This window comes from Gorilla gorilla, chromosome 15 (genome assembly GCF_029281585.2).
Source record: "Gorilla gorilla gorilla isolate KB3781 chromosome 15, NHGRI_mGorGor1-v2.1_pri, whole genome shotgun sequence".
NCBI lineage: Eukaryota > Metazoa > Chordata > Mammalia > Primates > Hominidae > Gorilla > Gorilla gorilla.
In genome coordinates this window covers 107,894,442-107,919,931 of record NC_073239.2, presented here as the reverse complement: position 1 = coordinate 107,919,931, position 25,490 = coordinate 107,894,442, and the positions used below count along the sequence as shown (strand labels likewise).

The 25,490-nt window shown below is 40.2% G+C and overlaps 1 protein-coding gene across 3 annotated transcripts in view; it reads left to right on the top strand.

Moving 5' to 3' along the window:
- Positions 1 to 25,490, top strand: part of RPS6KA5 (ribosomal protein S6 kinase A5) — a 206,662-nt gene that overhangs the window by 89,927 nt on the left and 91,245 nt on the right. The window lies entirely within an intron of this gene.

Below are 25,490 nucleotides of genomic sequence, written 5' to 3'. Positions count from 1 at the left end.
TTCCTTCTTAGCCTGCCCTGAACCATGTTGTTTGGTGTATATGGGTTTTCTTTCTCTCAGTTTTGCTGAAGGAGTAGGTCATGGAGGTTTACAGCTTTTCTTGCTGTTTTTAAAGATGTTTTAGGAGCAGATGTGGAGATTCATGTCTAGGCTGCCATCATGTGCCTACTAGTATTTATGGCTCACTGTAGACTTCTTGATGGGGCTTGTTCCATTGGGATTAAATTCGCCTTGTTTGCACAGGCTTCTCCAAATGATAAGATTATTACAATGTTAGTATTATCTTGCCATTTGCTTACCTGTGACATTTTGCTTTTAGTAACCAGATACGGAATAGACTAGCATTTCTACTTGAACTGAGTATGTGTGATTGTTTCCTACAATATGCTGTATTTACTGGTAGTTGCCTTCTGTTCATTTATATTGTATTTGTCATCTTGTAAATCAGGCATCAGGACTTTGACCAGTGAAGGGCTAGATGGTAAATATTTTAGGCTTTGCAAGCCTTAAGGTCTCTTTGACCATAGGCAGTAGTGAATAAATAGGCATGGTAGGGTTCCAATAATTTTTTTTTTTTTTTGAGATGGAGTTCACTGTCGCCTAGGCTGGAGTGCAGTGGCGTGATCTCGGCTCATTGCAACCTCTGCCTTCCAGGTTCAAGCGATTCTCCTGCCTCAGCCTCCCAAGTAGCTGGGTTTACAGGCATGTGCCACCTCACCTGGCTAATTTCTGTATTTTTAGTAGGGACAGGGTTTCACCATGCTGGCCAGGCTGGTCTTGAACTCCTGGCATCGGTAATCTGCTCGCCCTGGCCTCCCAAAGTGCTGGGATTCCAGGCATGAGCCACCGCGCCTGGCCCAAGTTCCAATAAAATTTTATTTACAAAAATGGTGGTGGGCTAGATTTGGCCTCTGGTCTGTAATTTGTTGACCCCTGCTTTAAAGTTATCTATTGTTAAGTCACATTTCTGGGTTTTTTTTTTTAATTCTACAACATTAATATCTTTTAAGCCTCTGATTTATAGCTAATGATATTGGATTTGATGGATTTTTCCCTTTATATTTCTTTTACTTTTCCCAAATCTTGTAACGTGGAGATCATGTCTCCTTTTATAACTTTTTCTGTACCTGTGCATGGTTACAACAAGAGATATAAAAATATTTTTATCTGTTCTCTCTCTCTTAAAACTCATATTTATTTCAGCTAACACTGGGAGGGAATTCTATGTGGAAAATAATCTGTAAAAATAATTTTTCTTTTGATGTTTTCTGGTTTCTGTTAGTGGTGATTTTGTTGAAACACCAGCTGATCTATGACTGTAATAAATTGTTACATTAATCAGAATTCACAAGATGTTAAATAAGCAAATCACCAAAGTGTTTGTAAAGGTAATGCCAAGGATCATTCCCAGTAATGAATGCCATCCCAGCCTTGTAGACAGTTCTGTGATCATGAGTCATTCTTTCAATGGAGTTAAGAGGTATTTAAAAATTAAAGTTTCACTTTTGAGTATTGGTTTCATCTCAATAATTGTAAGGGTGAGGATGCTTGCTGAGATGGTAACAGAATGGTTCATGATATATTACAGTCACTAGTATGACGAAACAGACAGTAACTGAAAACACTTCCTTGCTTTGAAGTAAATATGACTAATTCACAAGACTGATAGATGTTCTTAGTCAGAACTTTGTAATGATTTTGATAAGCTGAAATGCATTTATAGAGTGTACTATTAGAATGTTGAGCTAAAACCAAACAAAAATAAACTGAGATGGTTTTGGCATGACATTAAAAAGAAATGACTTTCAGGTTTGTGTGGCATGTCACGTTAAGACTATATTTTAGATAGAAGATAAGAAAAGGGAGCTATCAAGAGAGATTTGGGTGGTCCAGAGGAGAAAGAGTAGGTAGAAATGAGAACAAGAGGTATGGGAGTTCATGGAAGTGAAGCATATCTGAAGGAAGAGGAAAATTTGTAGGAAAAAAACTATAAAGAAGACCAAGTAACAGTGCAGAGAGAGAGAGAAAAAAAGAGAGAAGTGGTCTGAATCATAGGGAGCATGTGGGAATTAATAACAGCTCTTTGGAAGGTGCCACCATTTAAGAAGAAATATGAGAGAGAGAAATTCTAAGTAGGAGAATTTGAAATAGAAAGCTTAGATGTCTAGAGGTCAGCCAGAGTATTACTGGAAATAAGTAGGTGTTTGGGTGTTTGGAGAGTGAAAGCAGAACAGAATCTTTCCTTGAAAGCAGGAGATGTAGGATTTCTGTTAACTCTGCGACTTCCCCTCCTACAAGCTGACTTCCATGCAATTGCACGAGCAAGACATAGCCTTAAAATAAGCTTGCTAGCCCTTTCTGTGGTTATCCTTTTGCATCTTAAATGGAAAATGGGCTATTTAGGCTGTAGTTTTTAGTAATACTTTAAAGCTTATGTAACCCAATGTCTCTGTGAATTTCACTTTCTCCATCTGCTAATAAAAGTGTATGAACTGCAGAACAATGGAGAGATTTCTGAGTTCAACATTAAGTCAAATCAGATGTGCAAAGACGAGCAGCCTGAAACTGTGCAGCAGTATGTACTTAGAAAGTCAGAATTTTGATGGAGAGCACGTGCTGTTTTACCCTAACGTTAATTCCATAAGGTATTAATTGTCAGAATGATATGAGTTGCTTAAGAATCTTGGAAATTTTGTAGAGATCTTCAGTTCAAATTCTCAGAATTAATTTACTGTTTTAAGAAACAAATTTACTGGTTTAAAGGCTATTTTTTTGTCCTCCATTCTCTACCTGCCTTTCCATATACATACAAACACACATACACACACATGGCTTGCTATTCTGAATCCAAGAAGGAAATATTATTTCATAATAATAAAGTGAAATCTACTTGCTACTGTTAAATATCTGCATAAATTATGTGTCATTGAAATGAAATATAAATTGTTTTCCTAATATGAAAGATGTGTGACCTAAATTAAAGGGCTATTATTCTGCTAAAATAAAAAGATCGTTTTGGTTATTAACTGTGTGATCTTGAACAAGACACTAAATTATAAGCATGATCTACAAGTTGCTAATATATCAGTTGTCTTTTTCTGCATAACTAACCCAAAATTCAGTGGGTTAACATAACCATTTTTGAGGGGCTCAATTTGGGCTGATCCATAGAGGCAGTTTTTGTGCTACTTTGCTGCCTTTGAAACACTCTTTTCCTTTTTGCCCTTTGCAAAGGGCATAAAGTTAAGTAATATGAGGACTGAAAAGTATTCATTGACTCTAGTAACAAGAGGTTATTTTTAGCTTTAGGTTATGGTGTTATCATGGAGGTGGAGGTTGTACTGTAGTATGTTAAGGAATGAATAGAGGCTGTGGTAGACAGAATAATGTCCTCCCAGAGATGCCCACATTCTAATCCCCCAGGACCTGTCAGTATGTTGAGCTACATGGTAAAGAAGAATTAAGATTACAGATGAAATTAAGACCACTAATCAGCTGACTCTAAAATTGAGAGATTATTCTGAATTATCTGGTGTGGGGCCAGTGTAACCACAAGGGTCCTTACACAATACGAAGAGGGAGGGAGGGAGGAGAGAGGAGGGTGAGAGGGAGATGTGTCTACAGAGAAGGTCAGGTGATGTGATGTGAGAAGTGACTCAGCTGCCATAGCTGCCTTTTAGGATGAGGGAAGGGGCCAGAAGCCAAGGAATGTGGGTGGCCTGTATCTAGAAGCTAGAAAAGGCCAGGAAACAGATATTTCCCTGGAGCCCCAGAAGAAACGCAGTCCTGCTGACACCTTGATTTTAGTCCAGTGATGTCCATGTCAGACTTCGAATGTACAAAATTATAAAATAATAAATTCATAGTGTTTATGCCACTAAGTCTGTGGTAACTTCCTATAGCAGCAATATGAAGGGAACAGTGGGTAAGGAGCATCAGCCATGTAGACCACGCTTTAAAGAAGTTTGGCAGTAAAATAAAGAAGAAAGACAAGATGGGACACGTGGGATTTAGGGAGGATGGTAGTGTGTTTTAAAATGGGAGAAATTTTATGTTTTTGAATTTTCACATTATTTGTGTGATTTCTGTGTTATTTTTATGCTTCTTAGAGACACAGTATCAGAGTGCTTCATCTGGCATTCCAAATACCAGAACATAAAAATCTTTAAAAGCAAGTTAATTGCACTTGAATAAAAACCAGATATCTCTGCAATTTTAAAACTTAGGATTGCACTGAAATATCAGTTATATAAGAAAATCTCTCTTTAGCTTAATACTAAGTAATTAGACCCTGGTAGTACTTTATGGAAATATATGTTAAACATTCATAAGTCTTAAAATTATGACCACATTGAGTATGTAAGTCAGGGCACAATAAATTTGATTTTTATATTTAAGTCATTATAATTAAGCTTGACAGTATTTTCCAAGTCTATAAATTGTAATTGATGCCTGTAAATAATAATAGGAGCTATTAGTTATTATTTAACAAATGCCTACTGTATGCCTGGCTCATAATCCTCAGTAGCTCATTTAATCCTCATGACAATCTTATGTGGAAGTTAGAATTATTTATGTTAATATTTTGCAGTTATAGAATATTAGTCATCCTACACATAAAGAAGACCATTTAAGAAATACAAAGGAATTAAGATATAATCATTTACATGACATTTCTTTTAATCAAGAAACAAATCATTGGCACAAGGATCATATAAGGTATTCCATTGTATGGACTGTAAGTCAATTTCAGTGGGATGATAAATGTTTTTTGGAAGAGTCACATTAATGAAATTTGCCTGACAGCTTCTGAGAACATGTATTAGAGTTAGCCCTACCTATTTATTTTTAATTATTGTCATAAAGATGGACTATTGCTAGTTTTCTTTTGTTCTTCAGTTGTAAACAGAATAAGTCTGAAGACTTATCCTGAATTTATCTCTTGGAAGAGCTCAGAACTTGAGACATGCCCATCAAGAAAGATGTTCTTACTGTTATTACCAGTTCCCTTTTGCTTTCTCTCTTCTTTTCTATTTCTTTCTACTCTTTATCAATGCTGAAACTTGAGATGAAGACTCTACCATAATACTTATGTGGCTACGGCAGTTAGTTACTGCAATATTACATGTTTACTCATTCCTTGCAACTAGTATTAGTGCCTTGTATTTGATAGGGCTAGACCCTGTGCCTGGCAGAGAGAAAATTGTCCTTGGACTTTAGTCTGCCTCTTTGGTGCCAGATCCCAACTTGACTTTCTGGCAGAATACATGTAAATTAGCTTTTAGAATAAAATGTACAATATGTAAATAAAGAGGTATGACTCCGTTGGTACACTGTACTCTCTAAAGCTTAATTTTGTATGTGCCTGCTATTTTAGAAGCTTTGGAGATATTTTTTATGTCTTTAGGAATTTTGTGTTCTTCCCTCTACTCAAACATCTCTTCATCTTCCTCTACTAACAGAAAGGGTTAGTATTCTATGAGTAACTGTGTGCATAAACTCCTGAAATGCTTTATTTATCCTTTCCTCTAAAGTAAAACCTTCTGTTTTTGGAGGATGTTGCTTCTCTAGCAGCCCCTGTCACAGAAGACCACCTTCCTGTACTCAACAACATGATGATAGTTAAACATCATTTTAAAAAATCATTTCTCAACAGAGTCTTGTTTTTCAAAGAGCTTTTCTAAGCCACTTCCCTCAATTCTGTAGCTAATTGACTCCCAGGACACATATCTGCGTTTCCAGTGACATTCATCAGACTTAGTTTCCCTTTCCTCCAGTTTCCTCCCATCACTTTCTACAACTTTAGTACCAGTATTGATAACCAGTTCAATACCATGCCAAACCTCTTTCACTTCTTTTGCTTCATTTACAAGTATAGCTGCACATTAGGCCTTATCAGTCAAACCAGTTGCACCTCTAAGACCTCAAAGTCTTTAACCATAATCTTCCATCATTTTCCTTTCTCATACTCCCTGAGCATTTTTTAAATCCCCTCTGAGGCCTACCTTCTTTTGAGTCTTTCCTATTCTCCTACTTCCTTTGGGTTCCATCTGCACCCTTACTAACCTGGAATCTGCCTTGGCTGGCACACTGGCATTGCTTGCCCTCTTCACCTTCCTCCTTGCCTGACATTGCAGTCACTTTGATTACTCTCTGAACTTGTCTTCCCAATACTAGATTGCTAAGCTTTCCTCGTGTGTCAACAAAATGTGTCACCTGGGTCTGGCATGAAACCCATGCTGTCAGTCTCAGCAGAGCTTCACAGGTTAGTGAGCATTTTACCCCTCTCTCGTGAACTGCATGTGAACTTTTCCAGCCTCATTACTTCTCAAATCCACAATCCCATTACTGTCTTCCTCTCTGTCTGAGATGATCAGGTCCAGTTGCTGCAAGCTCTCAAGTCTTCTTCCTTTCTCCTTTCTTTTGCACCTTAAAATCCTCTGTGTCTTGGAAATGCATGTCAGATTGGCAAAAATTTAAGGTATTTGATATGAGAACTTTTGTTTTGTTGAGACAGAGTCTCGCTCTGTCGCCCAGGCTGTAGTGCCATGGTGCGATCTCGGCTCACTGCAATCTCCACCTCCCAGGTTCAAGCCTCAGCCTCCCAAGTACCTGGGATTACAGGCGCCCGTCACCACGCCCAGCTGATTTTTGTATTTGTAGTAGAGACTGGGTTTCACCATGTTGGCCAGGCTGGTCTCGACCTGACCTCGTGATCTGCCCGCCTTACAAAGTGCTGGGATTACAGGCGTGAGCCACAGCGCCCAGCCGATACGAGAACTTTTTAAGAGGTATTTACTCACTGTTGGTGGGTGATATAAATGGCTTCAGCCTTTTTTTGGAGGTACTTACCAAAAATTGGCAACAGTTATCAAAATTTAATATGTACGTTTGTTGTGACTTGCCAATCCAAGTTTGTTTGTTTGTTTGTTGCAGTTTTTTGGGGTTTTTTTTTTTTGAGACAGGGTCTCACTCTCTTGCCAAGGCTGGAGTGCAGTGGCACTATCATGGCCCACTGTAGCCTTGACTTCCTGGGCTCAAATGATCTTCCTGCCTCAGCCTCCCAAGTAGCTGGGACTATAGGTGCACACCACCACTCCTGGCTAATTTTTTTTGTATTTTGCAGAGTCAGAGCCTCACTATGTTGCCCAGGCTGGTTGTGAACTCCTGGGCTCAAGTGATCCTCCCATCTCAGTCTCCCAAAGTGCTGTGATTACAGGTGTGAGCCACCACATGCAGCCTCAGCAATCAAATTTTAGGAATCCATCCTACCAATTTATGCCTGCCTAAGTAGATAAAAAATATGTACAAGGTTGTTTCTTGTGGCACTATTATTAGAATGAGAATGTCAGTACAAACTAAGGTTGTCTGTAGGCCAGAAAATCCTACACTTCTGTGCTCACAGTCAAAAAGCATTTTAGATGAAGGTGGCAAATATTTTTATTGTAAATATTTATGTTTTGTAGTACTTATTTGTTATCAGACACTACTCTTGGCATTTTTTTATATATATTTTTTTCAGTCTTTGAAAGCAACCCTTGAAGAAATAGATTATCATCTTTGTTTTATAGATGAGGTATCTGAGGCTCAGGGAATAAAAAAAGGTGCCCAAGGCTACATAGCCGGTATGTGGAGGAGCCATGGGACTTGATTGCTATACACAGCTTAGCCACATGTGTTGCCTTCTTTGTTTTATCAGGAGAAGCAGCATTTTTTTTATTATCAGAAAATTAGAAATAGTGCTAATGTCTATTTTTTGACCCCTTTCAATCCTTTCCAGTCCATTTTTTACATTAATATTTGATCAGTCTTCCTACGACACAGCCATGATTGGGTCACTCCACTGCTTGACGTCTCTCAGTGACTTCCATTTACTTGAAGAGGATATATTCTAAAGTCCATTGTAAGGCTCTCAAAACAATCTGACCCCAGCCTCAGCTTGTCTTTCCCTCCCAGTCTCCCACTACTGTGCTCTGATACCTGTTCCCCTGCCAAGCCAAATAATCTACTCCTCGGTGAACATGTATTTTTCTCTATTTCACTTAAGTACTAACTTGGCTCAACTCTGGCTTTCTGGGTTTCAATATATCCTAGCTGCAGGATCCTAGGCAAGTCGCCTAATCTCTCTGATACTCTGCTATCCCATTTACCTGGAGTTGATTGGCTTAAATGGAATGATCTATGTAAAGTGTGTCGTATCGCCCCTGGCAGATAGTGATCCATGAGTGGTGGTGATATTAAAATAAAGCCTTGAAAAGTACAAGATGAAACTAGAACATCTTGTTATGCTAGAAAGTAAGAAAGTGCAATAAATTGGGGGCGAAGGGAAAGCTCTTCCTTATGGGAGAATGCCAACTAACATAGAGGAATGATGGAGTTGGAAAATCATCACTTGATGCTAAAATGAGTGGGTGACATGAGGAGGAGGAGATTTTTACATAGCCTCAATTCCTCTCCCTACAATTTACCAGTTAATTATAAAGGGAAACATAGTAACTTCATAGTGGAGAAACGTGGCAAACTCCACTTTAGTGACTCCACATTAATGATGTTATCAAAGTTAACACCAATGTTGGGTAAACTAACATCCGTGCTTCCTGAGATGTCGTAGTGAGGGTAACATCATTTTATTGCTATTCCTTCCAAGAATGCATAACCTGCATCATGAGAAAACAAAAGATAAAACCCAGATTCAGAGTTAGTCCACAAAATATCAGGTCTATCCTCTTCAAAGATACCAAGAAAGACCATGGATTCCAGACTAAAGAGATGTGATTTCTAATGCGTTGTATGAAATTGAACTAGAAATTGAACTAGAAGAAAGTAGCCACAAAGAGCATTATTGGGGTAAATGGCCAAATTTGAATAGGGAGTGCAGATTAGGAAATGGTATTTTTATCGTGGTTAATGGCTCTGATATTTACAATTATACTGTGGTTATATGCAGGAATGTCCTTATTCTTAGGAAATGTACACTGAAATGTTTAGGAGTAGAGGAGCACGATATCTCCAACGTATTCTCAACTGGTTCAGGAAAAATATGCACATATATGAAAACAGAAAGAATGCTAAAGCAAATGAAACAAAATGTAAACAATTAGTTAATTTTCATAATGAGCATATAGGGATTCTTTGTATTGTTCTTACAATTTTGGAATCGTGCCAAAATTTTGTACTACATTAAAGGTACAGTACTTTTTTCGAGAAAACTGCCCAGGGTTCATACTGCACTCCAGCCTGGGCAACAGAGCGAGACCCTATCTCAAAAAAAAAAAAAAAAAAATCTAGGCCGGGCATGGTGGCTCACTCCTGCAATCCCAGCACTTTGGGAGGTCAAGGAGGGCAGATCACCTGAAGTCAGGAGTTCGAGACCAGCCAGGCTAACATGGCGAAACCCCATCTCTACTAAAAGTACAAAATTTTGCACCTATAGTCCCAGCTACTTGGGAGGCTGAGGCAGGAGGATCATTTGAGCCCAGGAAGTCAAGGCTGCAGTAAGCCATGATAGTGCCACTGCACTCCAGCCTGGGCAAGAGAGTGAGACCCTGTCTCAAAAACAAAACTGTGCCAAGATAAGTTTTTTGTAAAAAAACCTTAGGAAAAAATTCTTTAATAGGGCTTCATTTAGGAGCCGCTATGTACTTCCTAGACTAACAATAATAAGAAGTTTCATGCCACTCTTCAGGCTTCATAATGTAAGCCTGTGGAACACAAGGGGAGAGTATAATTTTTCCAAAACAGTGTAATCTGTGTTTATAGCTTTCTGCTGCTCTTGGTCCAAAGTCATAATATAGTGTATCAAGAGAGATGTATTGATCATATGCATTGTCCTTTATACGTATTATTTCTAACAACTCAACATTTAATGATATTTGGTCTGCAGATACTTTGAGGTTCTAATCTCTGGCAAGAACCATGAATGTAGCTCTTCTATGTTGCCAAATTCAGATCCTCTGCCTTAACAGCCAAGTGGTTTAAAATGATAACCTCTTAGGAAAAATTAAGGAACTTTTTGCAAGGTTGTAGATATTCCTCCTTTCAAGGTACAGTACTTTTTTCGAGAAAACAGCCCAGGGTTCACTACTACAAGATGTAAATTGCTGTCCTTAAGTTCTGTGGCATAAAATCTATGAGCGATAATTTTAGCTTGGCAGTCTAAAAAAAGATTTAAACTGATCGTTTACTGTAGCCATTAAAAAAAAATCTCAGTAGACATAGAATGTCTACTTTTGATTACCGTGACATTCAGATGAGCCCTCCAAAATTTAACTGGAAAAAGCATGTAAGACTGCAAAATTATATAAGATATATAGAATTATTGGTTCTAAGTCATTTAAATACTTGGAAGCTGTCTTCCAAAGAATAGTTGATCTTAAGGCAATATTTCTGACAAAAATTATCAAGTCCGACTGCCAGATGAGGCTGCTCCTCAAAAGCAGCGGGAAAGCCAAGTTGGAAAGGGGAAAAGAGCAGCTCTAAGACAACGTCTAAACCCACTGTCTTCAGAGTCAGACATGTTCATCATCCTTACTCTCCCCCTTCATAAGATGTACAACTCTGGAAAATTGACTTAACCACTCTCAGTTTTACTTTTCTCTGGAGATTCCTATTTTCTCTGGGGATTATGTGATTATTTTAATAGTACCTACTTCATAGCATTATTTATTGGGATGAGATTCATCATATCTAACTAGAACAGGCATGAAAGAAGTGCCTAAAATCTATAGTTGCTATTGTTATTCTTTGGTCTCAGAAGCAGTGGGCTGTGTTCAGATACAAACTTTTAAGGAGGGCCACCCAAGTCATTGTTTTACATCCGGATTCTTGTCTGTCGGGAGCCCTTTTCCACTTCCCCTGCCTATCTGGTTATTACGCTACTTCCGTACAAACGTCAGTAGCCAGGAGTGTATATGAACAGTACCACTTAGCCCATTTTCATTGTGTGTCCACAGAGGCAAAAAGCTGAAGGAGTATCAATAAAAATTGAGCAATCTCATGCTATCTTCTGATAGTTTTCTTATAATAAAGGGAAGAAAAACAATATTGGCTTTAAAAATTCAAGAATGCTCAAGCTTACAATTTTTTGTGGGAGAAATGACAGAGACTTGAGAAGGAATTTTCAGAAATCTAATGGATCATAATTTTGGCAGAAAAGTTATTCAGGGTAGATAAGCTGGCATGGATCAAGAGTCCACCAGGTAGATTGGACCGTAAATTCTAGCAGTAGACAGTTTTCAAATGCTTTATTCTACCTGAGCTATTTAATATGTATTTTATATGAGGAAATGTAATTTATGCCCAGTTGAAAAGGGGCTGGGGATCTAAAAGCTCTGGAGGTTTTCCTTAGGCTATAAAGCTGAGAAGACTCCTCCTTTCAGATGTCAGTGAGGATCTGGGTGGTCACGATATCACTGACCACTTTGATGCCACTGCTAACTCTAGCCCAGAATCCGCCACATTCCTTTTGAGAGAATAACAATTTGAAAATTCAACTCAAATTTAACGATATCCCTGATAGTCTTTTACATATTTTGTCTTATTTGTTGTTTCGCTGCCTGGCTAAGTTGTTTTTACTTTCAGGGGCATACCCGAGCCCTATCCTAACAGAGTTGATAGATCTCTTGATAAACAAAGAGGCGTAAAGACATCAGAGATGCAGTTTTAGCACATTCTCGGTAGTCAGAGCTCTTGTTGAAATGAAAATCCCTTGCTCCGTCTCACTTTTCTTAAGCTCTGAACCCCACTGGTCCAAATGTGAATACAAAGAATCTCTAGGATAGTTATGCCAAGCAGGGGTAAAATTCAGGGAGAACTAATCCAAACGCTGAGAGGGAGTGTGGCACTGGTGGGCATGCTGGGCGTGATCAAGTTGGTGGTGTGGGCTCTCAGGGCAGAGCTATGGCACCTGTTCTCAGAGGTTTCCCATGTGCTGTCAGTACTTGCTGGTTTGTTTGTAAATAAACTTGATAAGAACCTTTCCATTCAAATTTATAATGCTGTCTTTAAGGTGATGTTCCTTAAATTTTTGGCTAACAACTCCTTGGCAAATCTCACAAAAGCTGTGGATTCTCTCTTCTCAGAAGAATGCATGTAGGCCTACATATACCCAAACAGTTTACATAATTTCAAGGAATTAGCACGAAGCGCTTTCACCATGGTTCATGGAAGCTACTCTTAATGCTCTACAACTGGCCACAAGATGGTGGTGGTGATGACTACCATTTATTTAGCTTGTACTATTAGTCAGGTACTCTTCATTCTTCATATCCAAAATGAACTCTGGATAGCCCCTTCCAAACCTGTTCTTCCCCCATCCTTGCTCATCTCAGGTAACACCCACTCCATCTCTTTAGTTGCTCAGTTATGCTGAGTCCTTATCACTACTACTGTTGTCACCTTCCTCCTAGCCAGTCATCTCTTGCCTTATTACCTTATTTATTATTGCGAGTGATCTCCCTACTTCTACCCCTTCTATTCTCAATACAGTAGCCAGAGTCATTGCTCCTATTAAAATGAAAGTCATATCACACTACTATCCTACTCAGAACTCTGCAGAGTCTTCCCATTTCATTCACAGTAAAAGATGATGGCCAGGGCCTCTGCGCTGCACAGCCACAAGGGCAACTGTTCACACAGATGACAATATGTTGTGCAGTAGATGATGTACACAACAGCTCCAGTAAAGGTCCATAAGCCCTGTACAATCTGCCCCACCCCCCTAATTCAGTTACTTCTGTGACCTCGACTCTCCTACTGCTTTTCCCTCATTCACTCTGTTCTAGCCACTTGATCTCCTTTATGACCTTCAAATACACCAGGCCTGCACTGCCTCAGGATCTTTGTACTGGATGTTACTTCTGCTTGGAACAGTCTTTCCTCAAATATGTGCTCAGCTCATGTTCTTGCCCTTTTAAAGTCATTGCTCAAAAGTCACCTCGCTGAGGCCTATACTGACCATCCTTATTTAAACACAGTCCTCATCTCTACCCTAGACCTTTGTATCTATGCTGCTTTTTCCATAGTAATCATGACCTTCCAACTCATTAATAATATCTAATTTACTTATTTTTTTTTCCTGAATGGAATGCAAGCTTCACTAGGATCCTCACTGGAATGCAAGCTTCACTAGGTTGGAGATTTTTGTCTGTTTTGTTCAATGCTGTGTGTGCAGTGCCTAGAAGAGTGGCTGATACATAATAAGAGCTCAGATATCTGTTGAATAAAATGAACAAACCTTAGGAAGATATATTCTTTTAAAACACAGATTTAGATTCAGAGAGATTAAACATCTTGCTCAAAGTCACACAGTTGATAAAAGGTATAGCTAAGATTTTTGGACTTTCTGACACCAAAGATGTGCTTAACTACTGCATCAGTCTTCCTTTCTAAAGATAAAAATATTCCTTTCTAAGGATATGCAAAATCAGAGATCAAAATGTAGTCCAGAAGTAGGAGTCTTATTCTGTAGATTATAATGTGTTGCTAAGAGAAATGAAAGAAAACTGATTATTGGAGATACACCATATTTATGGGTTGGAAAACGCAATATTTTAAAAATGTCAGTTCTCCTAAGTTGAACTATGGATGCAAAATTGTCCAAATAAAAATCCAAGCAGACTTTTTTGTAGAGATTGGCAAACTGACTGTAAAATTCCTATGCAAATATAAAGGAACTCAAATAGCCCCATCTAATTCTTTATTCATTATTATTATTATTATCTTGAGACAGGATTTCGCTCTGTTGCCCAGGCTGGAGTGCAGTAGCACAGTCATGGTTCACTGCAGCCTTGACCTCCTGGGCTCAAGCGATCCTCCTGGCTCAGCCTCCTGAGTAACTAGAACTACATGCCTGGCTATTTTTATTTTTTATTTTTATGTTTTTTCTAGGGATGAGGTCTGGCTGTGTTGCCTGGGTTTGTTTCAAACTCCTGGCCTCAAGCTATCCTTCTACCTCGGCCTTTCCAAGTGCTGAGATTTCATGCATGAGTCACCACACCTGACCTAAAACTAAGGGTGCTTTTGGAAAAAGGAAAAAAAAAAACAAAGGAAATTTTGGTGGTAAGCAGTTGAAGAGGAAGCCAGTAGCTCCATTAGAGCAACAAGCTTAACTCTGTCGTATGTGGACAACTAAGAAGGGTCCTCCTGGGGTCAGAACAAACTTTAAACACTGTCCTCAAAAGCTACTCCTGCAAATGGGCCTGAATTTGTTGGACTAGACCATGGAGTAATTTATGCTCCAGAGCATTATCGAAAACAATAGAGCGACCAGCCAGCAATTAGTGGGTCCTAACAGCTGGGTGTAATACCAGCAAGAGGCAGACAGCCTAACAGATCAGGGAAAGAAAGTGCAAAGAGAGCCCTGCTAGAACCGTTGTTCGAATGCCCAAGGCTCTGCTCTCTGAGGAGCAACATTGGAGGCTTCACACTGCAGATAAAATACTTTACTTAAATAGTCAAGCCAAGTTATTAAATAAAGAAAAAATAACTATAAAAACAGGCTGGGTGCAGTGGCTCATGACGGTAATCCCAGCACTTTGGGAGGCCATGGGAGGCAGATCACTAGAGGCCAGCAGTTTGAGAGCAGCCTGGCCAACATGGCGAAACCCTGTCTCTACTAAAAATACAAAAATTACCCAGGCATGGTGGTGCACACCTGTGATTCCTGCTACTGAGAAGGCTGAGGCACAAGAATCGCTTGAACCCAGGAGGCGGAGGTTGCAGTGAGCTGAGTTTGTGCCACTGTACTTCAGTGTGGGTGACAGAGTGAGACTCTGTCTCAACAAAACAAAACAAAACAAAACAAAACAAAAAACACTGAAACAAAACACCAGGGTTGGGGATGGAAGTAGGGGGTTGGAATCAGATTATAACTCGAATTCACTGGGAAAAAAGAAAACAGAAAAATGGTAAGTAGGAAGGCTAATATAACAAACTACAAGTATGTATTTCCCCTTCTATCTTGTCTCAGCTTCTTTGAAAGACAAAATTATGTAAAGTTATAGTAATGTATTATTAGGTTTTCAACATATGTAGTTGTACTGTATATTACAATAATAGCACAAAAGGGGAAGAGAATATAGATATATAGAATTAATGTTTCTATATATAACCAGAAGTTGGTATAAACCCAAAGCTGTTATGATAAGTTAATAATGTATGGCAAGTTGCAGAGCAACCACTAAGAAAATAAGTAAAAAAAAAAAAAGTAAAGCGAGAAAGTATTAAAGGAATTAAAATGTTACACTAGAAAATATTCAGTTAACAAAAAAAGAGTAAAGAAAGACTAGACTAGAGGAACAAAAAAGATATGAGATATATAGAAAACAAAAAAGTAAAATTGCAGATATGTTAATAACAACAAATGTGAATGGATTAAACATTTTAATCAAAAGGCAGAGATGGTCAGACTGGGGGAGATCTCACTATGTGCTGTTTACAAGAGATACACTATCAAAGATACAAATAGATTAAAGGGAAAAACGATTAAAAAGATAAACTATGGAAACAGCAACCACAAGAAAGCTGGAGTGATTATGCTAATATCAGACAAAACAGATATTTTTAAATGCTAGTAGAGATTTAAAAGGACACTTCCTAATGAGAAAAAAAAGGCCAATCCATGAAGATATTACAATTGTAAATATATGTCATTATCCCTCATTATCTGCAGGGAATTGGTTCCAGGACACCCTACGGATAAAAAAAAACTTCAGATGTTCAAGTTTGTTATATTAAATGGGATAGTATTTGCATGTAACTTATATGCATCCCCCTGTATACTTTGTCATCTCTGTATTACTTCTGATACTTAATACAATGTAAATGGTATATAAATAGTTGTTAAACGGTTTTTTTCTTTGCATTATTTTCTGTTGTTGTATTGTTACATTTCTGAATATTTTTGACCCATGGTTGGTTGAATCTGTGGATGCAGAACCCACAGAGATCAAGGGCCTAACAACATAGAGCCTAACGTGGATGTACCTAACAACATAGATCCAAAATACATAAAGCAAAAACTGAAAGAAATGGAGGAAGAAATAGACAATTCAGCAATAATATCCCATTCTCAATAATGCAAAAAGATTCAGCAAGGAAACAGAAGACCCGAACAACACAATAAACCACCTAAACATAATAGACATCTATAGAACTCTAAATAGTAATTGCAGGATACATATACAGATGCAACATTCTCTAGGGTAGATCATATGCCAGCCCATTTTTAAAGAATTTAATTAATTTTAAAACATTAAAATCATAAAAATTATGTTTCCTCTCCACAATGGAATGAGAAAAATCAATAACAAAGAGAAATTTGGGATATTCACAACCATATGAAACAATGTACTCCTAAATATCCAATGTGTCAAAGATGAAATAAGAGAAATCAAAAAATACTTTTTGACAGCCTGGGCAACAAAGTGAGACCCTGTCTCCACAAAAAAATAATTTTAGCCAGGCATGGTGGCACACACCTGTAATCCTAGCTACTCAGGAAAATCTCTTGAGCTCAGAAGTTAGAAGCTGCAGTAAGCTATGATCACACCACTGCACTGCAGCCTGGGTGTCAGAGTGAGACCTTGTCTCGAGGTTTAAAAAAAGAAAATTTTTTCGATAACAGACAATGAAGACACTACATACTAAAACTTACAGAATGAAGCTAAAGCAGTGCTTAGTGGGAAATTTATAGTTGTAATCGCTGAAATTAAAAAAGCAAGAAACATTTGAAATCAGTAACCCAGTCTTCCACCTTAAGATACATAAAAAGGAGAGCAAATTAAACCGAAAGCAACCAGAAAGGAGGGACATAACAAAGATGAGAAATTAGTCAAATATGGAATATGAAAACGAGAGAAAATCAATGAAACCAAAAGTTTATTCTTTTGAGATGATCAACAAATTGACGAACCTTGGGTAGACTGACCAGGAAAAAAGAAGACTCAAATTGGTAAAATCAAGAATGAAAGAAAAGACATTACTATTAACCTTACAGAGTTAGAAAGGATCATCATGAACAACTGTATACCAACATACAGTTTTGTTATTTATGTTATTTCATGTTGGATAACTTATATGAAATAAAGACATTCCAAGAAAGACACAAACTACTAGAACTTACTCAAGAAATACAACTTCTGAATAGACAAGTAAAGAAATTGAACTATTGCTACTGTTACCACTACCACCACCACTACCTACAGGCCTGGTGCGGTGGCTCACGCCTGCAATCCCAGCACTTGGGGAGGCTGAGGCAGCTAGATCACTTGAGGTCAGGAGTTCAAGACCAGCCTGGCTAACATGGTGAAACCTCCTCGCTACTAAAAATACAGAAATTAACTGGGCGTGGTGATGGGCGCCTGTAAGCCCAGCTACCTGGGATGCTGAGGCAGGAGAATCACTTGAACCCAGGAGGCGGAGGTTTCAGGGAGCTGAGATCATGCCACTGCACTCCAGTCTGGGTGACAGAGGGAGACTTTCTCTCAAACAAAACAAAATGAAACAAAAAACAAACAAAACTACACACAAAGAAGGGCCCAGCCCCAGATGGCTTCACTAGTAAATGTTACCAAACATTTAAAGAAGAATTACCAGTTCTTCACAAACTCTTCCAAAACACAGAAGAGAAAGAAACACTAACTTATCTTATGAGGCCAGTATTATGCCAATACCAACTCCAGATAAAAACATCACAAGAATAACAGGGGAACCTGTTCCCAATATTTCAACGTAGGTTCTTTCTATTTTCCATAAGTGTTGACTGGCTGAGAAATAAAGAGAAAGAGTACAAAGAGAGGAATTTTACAGCTGGGCCTCTGGGGGTGACATCACATATCGGTAGGACCATGATGCCCACCTGAGCCTTAAAGCCAGCAAGTTTTAAGGATTTCAAAAGGGGAGGGGGTGTAAGAAAAGGGAGTAGGTCACAAAGATCACATGCTTCAAAGGGCAAAAAGGAGAACAAAGATCACATGCTTTTGAGGAAACAGGACAAGGGCAAACTCAGAACTACTGATAAGGGTCTATGTTCAGCTCTGCATGTATTGTCTTGGTAAACATCTTAAACAAAAGAAAACAGGGTTTGAGAGCAGAGAACTGGTCTGACCACAAATTTACCAGGGTGGAGTTTCCCAATCCTAGTATGCCTGAGGGTACTGCAGGAGACCAGGGAGTATTTCAGTCCTTATCTCAACCGCATAAGACAGACACTCCCAGAGCGGCCATTTATAGACCTCACCCCAGGAATGCATTCCTTCCCCAGGGTATTAATTACTAATATTTCTTGCTAGGAAAAGAATTTAGCGATATCATCCCTACTTGCACGTCCATTTGTAGGCTCTCTGCAAGAAGAAAAATATGGCTCTATTTTGCCCGACCCTGCGGGCAGTCAGACCTTATAGTTACCTTCCCTTGTTCCTTGAAAATCACTGTTATTCTGTTCTTTTTCAAGGTGCACTGATTTCATATTGTTCAAACACACGTTTTACAATCAATTTGTACAGTTAATACAAATATCATAGTGGTCCTGAGGTGATGTACATCCTCATCTTACAAAGATAACAGGATTAAGAGATTAAGACAGGCGTAAGAAATTATAAGAGTATTATTTGGGAACTGATAAATGTCCATGAAATCTTCACAATTTATGTTCAGAGACTGAAGTAAAGACAGGTGTAAGAAATTATAAAAGTATTATTTGGGAACTGATATATGTCCATGTTAAAGTGAAATCTTCACAATTTATGTTCCTCTGCCACGGCTCCAGCTGGTCCCTCCCTTTGGGGTCCCTGACTTCCCGCAACATCTCTCCCTTTCTTTTTATATAAATGTGCCATGGTGCTGAAGGCTTGTTCGTTTTCTTGGTTTTGACGCAGGATTCTTTGACTGGTCCGTCACCCTAAAAACAAGCTGATTAAACAGAGAAACATAATTCCAAAATTTACTACAGTGGAGCTCCCAGTAGACTTAATCCAAGTCATGGGGTTTAGTCCAGAAAGACTTTGTGCCACCTGATCTAACGCCTCAGCTCCAGGCACAATGGATAAATGAGCTTGAGAGGCTTCAAAAATTTGTTTCTTTAATTTAGTTATGTCCAAGGATAAATTATCTTCCCTACCCAGAAGGTGTCCTTTGACCATTTTCCATTAATGATCAGTCTTGTTGTAGGAATATGGTGTGATACAGAAATCAGAAGTATTCCAGTCGCACTGCATTTGCATGCGATGTTCGAGACTCATTAGCCGATCCCCAAGCCAAATAACAGACTGTCTTAAATCATTAATTTGATTAGCCAATTTTTGATCAATGCGTTGTTGAGAATTCCACATTTGGGTGGAATTGGCTTGCCAATCATTAGTAAAATGAGCCGTTTGAATAGATTGATGTAATGCCATTCTGGCAGTGGTGGCCAGTGTAATGACTGTAATTAGGCCCATGATCACAGTGATTAAAGTGAAAACAAATCTTTTAGATCTTTTGAGAATTCGTTGTAACACTTCATTAATTAAATGTACTGAGGGGGAAGATTCCCAAGGTCTGGGTAAAGTTAACCGATATCCAGATTCCTTCTTGAACTCGAGCCAACATTGTATTTTTCCTGGAGTCAAAACGGGAGTTAACACAAGTGTATAAATGACAGGTAATTCATTGGACAGTTTGATTGTTTGTCCAAATTTTGATATTTCCCACTAATAGCTTAACACAACTCTATATAGGAAGAGTCAGGTTGGAGGTAAACAAAGCATAATGTTTGAATGTACGTTGATACTGAGGGAGAGGAGCAGCGGTGGCAGTGCCTGATGTTCTCTGCCGTAAAGAAGCAATCCAAGGTGCCTGGGGATGCCAAAGAGGTAGAGGGGCATACCTGGGTTGAGAATAATTATCATAATGCCAATTGAAGTCCCATAAAGGGGTATCGGCATCAAAAAGAGGAAAAGGGTTCAAAGGGGATTTATCTTGGTGGTCAGAATCATGGATGCAAGGGGTGGTAGTGGGGACAACAGACAGAAAAGTTTCCCCTTCCCATACTCGCAGTCCAGACATGGCAATAGCCAATTTCCAAAGGTCTGGGTGTTCTGGGCTCAGAATGGGGAATATCATACAAGGCCTCTGGGGGTAATGCCCTTATCTTCCCTTTTTTTTTTTTTTTTCAAAGTCTCCCATGTCTACTTCTTTCTACACAGACACGGCAACCATCCGATTTCTCAATCTTTTCCCCACCTTTCCCCCCTTTCTATTCCACAAAACCGCCATTGTCATCCCGGCCCATTCTCAATGAGCTGTTGGGTACACCTCCCAGACGGGGTGGTGTCCGGGCAGAGGGGCTCCTCACTTCCCAGTAGGGGTGGCCGGGCAGAGGCGCCCCTCACCTCCCAGACGGGGCGGCTGGCCGGGCGGGGGGCTCACCCCCCCACCTCCCTCCCAGACGGGGCGGCTGGCCTGGCAGAGGGGCTCCTCACTTCCCAGTAGGGGTGGCCGGGCAGAGGCGCCCCTCACCTCCCAGACGGGGCGGCTGGCCGGGCAGGGTGCTGACCCCCCCACCTCCCTCCCAGACGGGGCGGCTGGCCGGCCGGGGGCTGACCCCCCCACCTCCCTCCCGGACGGGGCGGCTGGCCTGGTGGGGGCTGACCCCCACCTCTCTCCCGGATGGGGTGGCTGCCTGGCGGAGACACTCCTCACTTCCCAGACGGGGTGGCTGCTGGGCGGAGGGGCTCCTCACTTCTCAGACGGGGCGGTTGCCAGGCGGAGGGTCTCCTCACTTCTCAGATGGGGCGGCCGGGCAGAGACGCTCCTCACCTCCCAGATGGGGTCGCGGCCGGGCAGAGGCGCTCCTCACATCCCAGACGGGGCGGCGGGGCAGAGGCGCTCCCCACATCCCAGACGGGGCGGCCGGGCAGAGGCACTCCTCACATCCCAGACGGGGCGGCGGGGCAGAGGTGCTCCCCACATCTCAGACAATGGGCGGCCGGGCAGAGACACTCCTCACTTCCTAGATGGGATGGCGGCCGGGAAGAGACGCTCCTCACTTTCCAGACTGGGCAGCCAGGCAGAGGCGCTCCTCACGTCCCAGACGATGGGCGGCCAGGCAGAGACGCTCCTCACTTCCCAGACGGGGTGGCGGCCGGGCAGAGGCTGCAATCTCGGCACTTTGGGAGGCCAAGGCAGGCGGCTGGGAGGTGGAGGTTGTAGGGAGCCGCGATCATGCCACTGCACTCCAGCCTGGGCACCATCGAGCACTGAGTGAACCAGAATCCGTCTGCAATCCTGGCACCTCGGGAGGCCGAGGCTGGCGGATCACTCGTGGTTAGGAGCTGGAGACCAGCCCGGCCAACACAGCGAAACCCCGTCTCCACCAAAAAAGTACGAAAACCAGTCAGGCGTGGCGGTGCGCGCCCTAATCGCAGGCACTAGGCAGGCTGAGGCAGGAGAATCAGGCAGGGAGGTTGCAGTGAGCCGAGATGGCAGCAGTACAGTCCAGCTTCGGCTCGGCATCAGAGGGAGACAGTGGAAAGAGAGGGAGAGGGAGACGGTGGGGAGAGGGAGACCGTGGGGAGAGGGAGAGGGAGAGGGACACTTATCTTCCCATTTTAAGGGAAAGAACAAGCGGACCCTTCTATGCAAAATAGGATGATGATCCTTGTCCTCCCAGTAAGAAATAAAATAAGTAGCCTCCAGACATTCCCTTCTGCCAGAGGAGCAATTGTTTTTTGAACAGCCCTTTGGTGCCCAGTCTATTATTAAACCACATGAGTCATTTTTCAATACTACTGCATGTAAGTTAACACAGTCTTCCCAAATTAAAGTTTTAGATGGGCCCTCAAAATTTTTAGGACATGGTTTTCCTACAGGTTTTTTGTTTTTTTGTTGTTGAGATGGAGTCTCACTCTGTCGCCCAGGCTGGAGTGCAGTGGCTCACTGCAAGCTCTGCCTCCCAGGTTCACACCATTCTCCTGCCTCAGCCTCCCGAGTAGCTGGGACTACAGGCACCCGCCACCATGCCTGGCTAATTTTGTTTTGTATTTTTAGTAGAGATGGGGTTTCACCGTGTTAGCCAGGATGGTCTCGATCTCCTGACCTTGTGACCCGCCCGCCTCAGCCTTGCAAAGTGCTGGGATTACAGGTGTGAGCCACCACACCCAGCCTTCCTACAAGTTTATATTGAAAGTATGGTGTATCAACTACAGACCATTATCTCTCTCTCTCTCTTTTTTTTTTTTTTTTGAGACTGAGTCTCTCTCTGTGGCCCAGGCTGGAGTGCAGTGGAGTGGTCTTGGCCAACTGCAACCTCTGCCTCCCGGTTCAAGCAATTTTCCTGCCTCAGCCTCCCAAGTAGCTGGGATTACAAGTGTGCACCACCACGCCTGGCTAATTTTGTATTTTTAGTAGAGACAGGGTTTCACCATGTTGGCCAGGCTAGTCTCAAACCCCTGACGTCAAGTGATCCGCCTGCCTCAGCCTCCCAAAGTGCTGGGATTACAGGCATGAGACACCATGGCAGGCCCAGATCATTATCTCTTATGAATATAAATCCAAAATTCTCAACAACATTCTATCAAACCAAATCCAGTAACAAATAAAGATAATTATATGCCATGGCCAAGTGGAATCTATCACAGTAGTGCAAGATTGGTTTACCAACCAAAAGTCAATCAATTTAATATATCGTATCAGCAGAATAAAGAACACAAAGCATATGATTCTCCCAATTGATGTAGAAAAACAGTATTTGCCAAAATTCAACTGCTTCATGATAACGCTCAACAAAGTAGGAATGGATGTGAACTTCTTAACCTGATAAAGGCATTTATGGAAAAACCAACAGCCAACATAATGCTTAATGGTTAAAGACTGAATGCTTTCCCCCTAATATCAGGAACATGGGCAGAATATCCACTTTCCCACTTTATTCAACATTGTAGGCAAGAAAAGGAACAAAAGGCCTTCAGATTGGAAAGGAAGAAGAAAAATTCTTATCTAAAGATGACATCTTATAAATAGAAAGTCCTAAGGAATCTACTCAGAAACTACTCGAATTAATATATAAGTTCAGCAGAATTGCAGTATGTAAGATCAACATACAAAAATCAAATATATTTCTATACATTTAGAATAAACAGTCTGAAAATGAAGTTAAAACCATTTACTTTAGGATCAACAGGAATAAAACATTTGGGAATAAATTTAACAAAAGAAGTACAAAAATGTATACTTTGAAAACTACAAAACATTGCTGAAAGAATGAAAGAAGACCTAAATAAATGGAAAGCCATCCCCCATGTTCGTGGATTCAAGGCAGCTACGCTCACCACTGCATCACCCATGCGTTCCCAAGTTCATAGAGTTTGCTGTACAACTTACGAAGTATACAACCCATAACTGCCCCCTCAAAATTAAATAACTTATTTTATGATGTCAAGTCTTTACCTTGGGCTGTCAAGTCAATCCATCCCAAAAGTAGGAAGTAGGTCACTTGATATTTTTGGTATGTCTCCTTAGATTTATAGTTACTTTTTCACAATCTCCCAGTAAATGGAAAATAAAGCACTTTGTCCCAAGTAACAATAATTCATAAGTAGTTATTATTCCTGCTTTATAGATAAAGAACTGAAGCTCAGAGAGACTTAATTTGCTTAAGGAAGGACAGCTGTGGAGCCATTGTCTAGTTCAGGTCCATCAGTTACAAAGCCCTGTTTCTTTTGACTATGCCATGTTGCATTTGAAACAGGAGTACATTAGATTTTTTAAATAGTAGACTGGCCTCTTAAGTTTCAGAGTGGTTTTGTTCAGAGACCCTGTTTATAATATATTCCAGTATTAAGAATTTGTGTTCAATTGTTAATACCATAAATATCTATTTTGTGCTTACTGCATGCAGGCATTATGATCAGTAAATAGTAATGAATATATTAATCCTTACTTTAGCAGAGAAAGTAAGTATGCAAATAAACAATTGCAGTATAGCAAGATAACTGCAGTGCTGGAAGTCTTAAATAAGTACAATGGTAACATAGAAGAAAGTAATCAGCTCTGCTGGAGTGGCCATAGAAGATGAGATGATTGAATTGGACATTCAAGGCTCTGTAGGAGTTTGTCAGTTGATATATGCGTGCTTCTTTCTGTGTCCTGACTAACTATGGAAAGCATTTATGCATAAACATGAGTATTGAGTTTTTAAGTAAATAACTAAGGTAGGAAAAAATTCATTATTAGTTTGCAGGAATCCTGTGTTCCTTTACACCTTTTTAATAATTAGCTTTGTGTTCAGGTATAATTAAAACTCCTTGGCAAAATACAGAAGCCTGAGAAGGGAAATGCTTTTTGCTGTCGTGTGGTTTGTAAAATGCATTGCAAAACAACTAGCTATTAGAGTTCTTTAATTCTGTTGTATCTGCTTTTTGGAATTTAAAGTTAAATGGACAAAGTAAAAGAAAAATTTGTGAGTTCATGAACAATTTCATTCTTTTATCAAATTGTGGTAAACTCAACAAGTGAATATACTTGGGATATATGCTTTTCAAATTTTTCAGGAGAAAAAGCTTTAAATTGCATTTGTGACTTTTCTAGTTGTCAGTGGTTTCTCACACACAAATACTGTGTGTTAATGTATCAGTGGTTTATTTTGTTGTTGTGTTTTTTGGGGTTTTTTTTTTTTTTTTTTTTTTTTTGAAACAGAGTCTCACTCTTTCGCCCAGGCTGGAGTGCAGTGGCGCGATCTCCGCTCACTGCAACCTCCGCCTCCCAGGTTCACGCCATTCTCCTGCCTCAGCCTCCCGAGTATCTGGGACTACAGGCAACCGCCAGCATGCCCGATTAATTTTTGTATTTTTAGTAGAGATGGGGTTTCACCATGTCAGCCAGGATGGTCTCGATCTCCTGACCTCGGGATCCGTCCGCCTCGGCCTCCCAAAGTGCTGAGATTACAGGCGTGAGCCACTGCGCCCGGCTCAGTGGTTTCTGATGAAACTACAATTTAAAGCTTTTTTGCAACACTTATTTGGTAAAAAGTTTATTCTATAGGATTTTGAGCAGTTTCTAACATTAATCTGTAGAGTTGTTACCTAAAATAATGAATGATAAATAAGTTCTGCATTTATGAAGAAATATCTCATTAGAGCCATGTATCAACATAACTATTTTGGTTTTTTAAAAAATTAACCAGCTCCCCTATTTATGTCTTAATGTAGCCTTTTGGTCACCTATTTCATTATCCCCCTTGGGATAAATGGAGAAAATTGACAGGGAAATGGTCATCTTCTACTTTCAGAATCTTTGATTTGACCAAGTTGTAATACTTATACTGTTGGGCTAAATAAAAGGGTATCTATTACCTAATATAGATTTTTGGAAGTGCATGTAGACAATTCTGGAAAATAGGGAATCTGTTTACAGGTGACTGGCAATTATTACAAATGAAAGGATGGGACTTTGTGTTTTGTTTTGGTTTTGGTTATTGCGGTGGCTGATGTTTTGGTACTCCAGAGTAGGTTAAG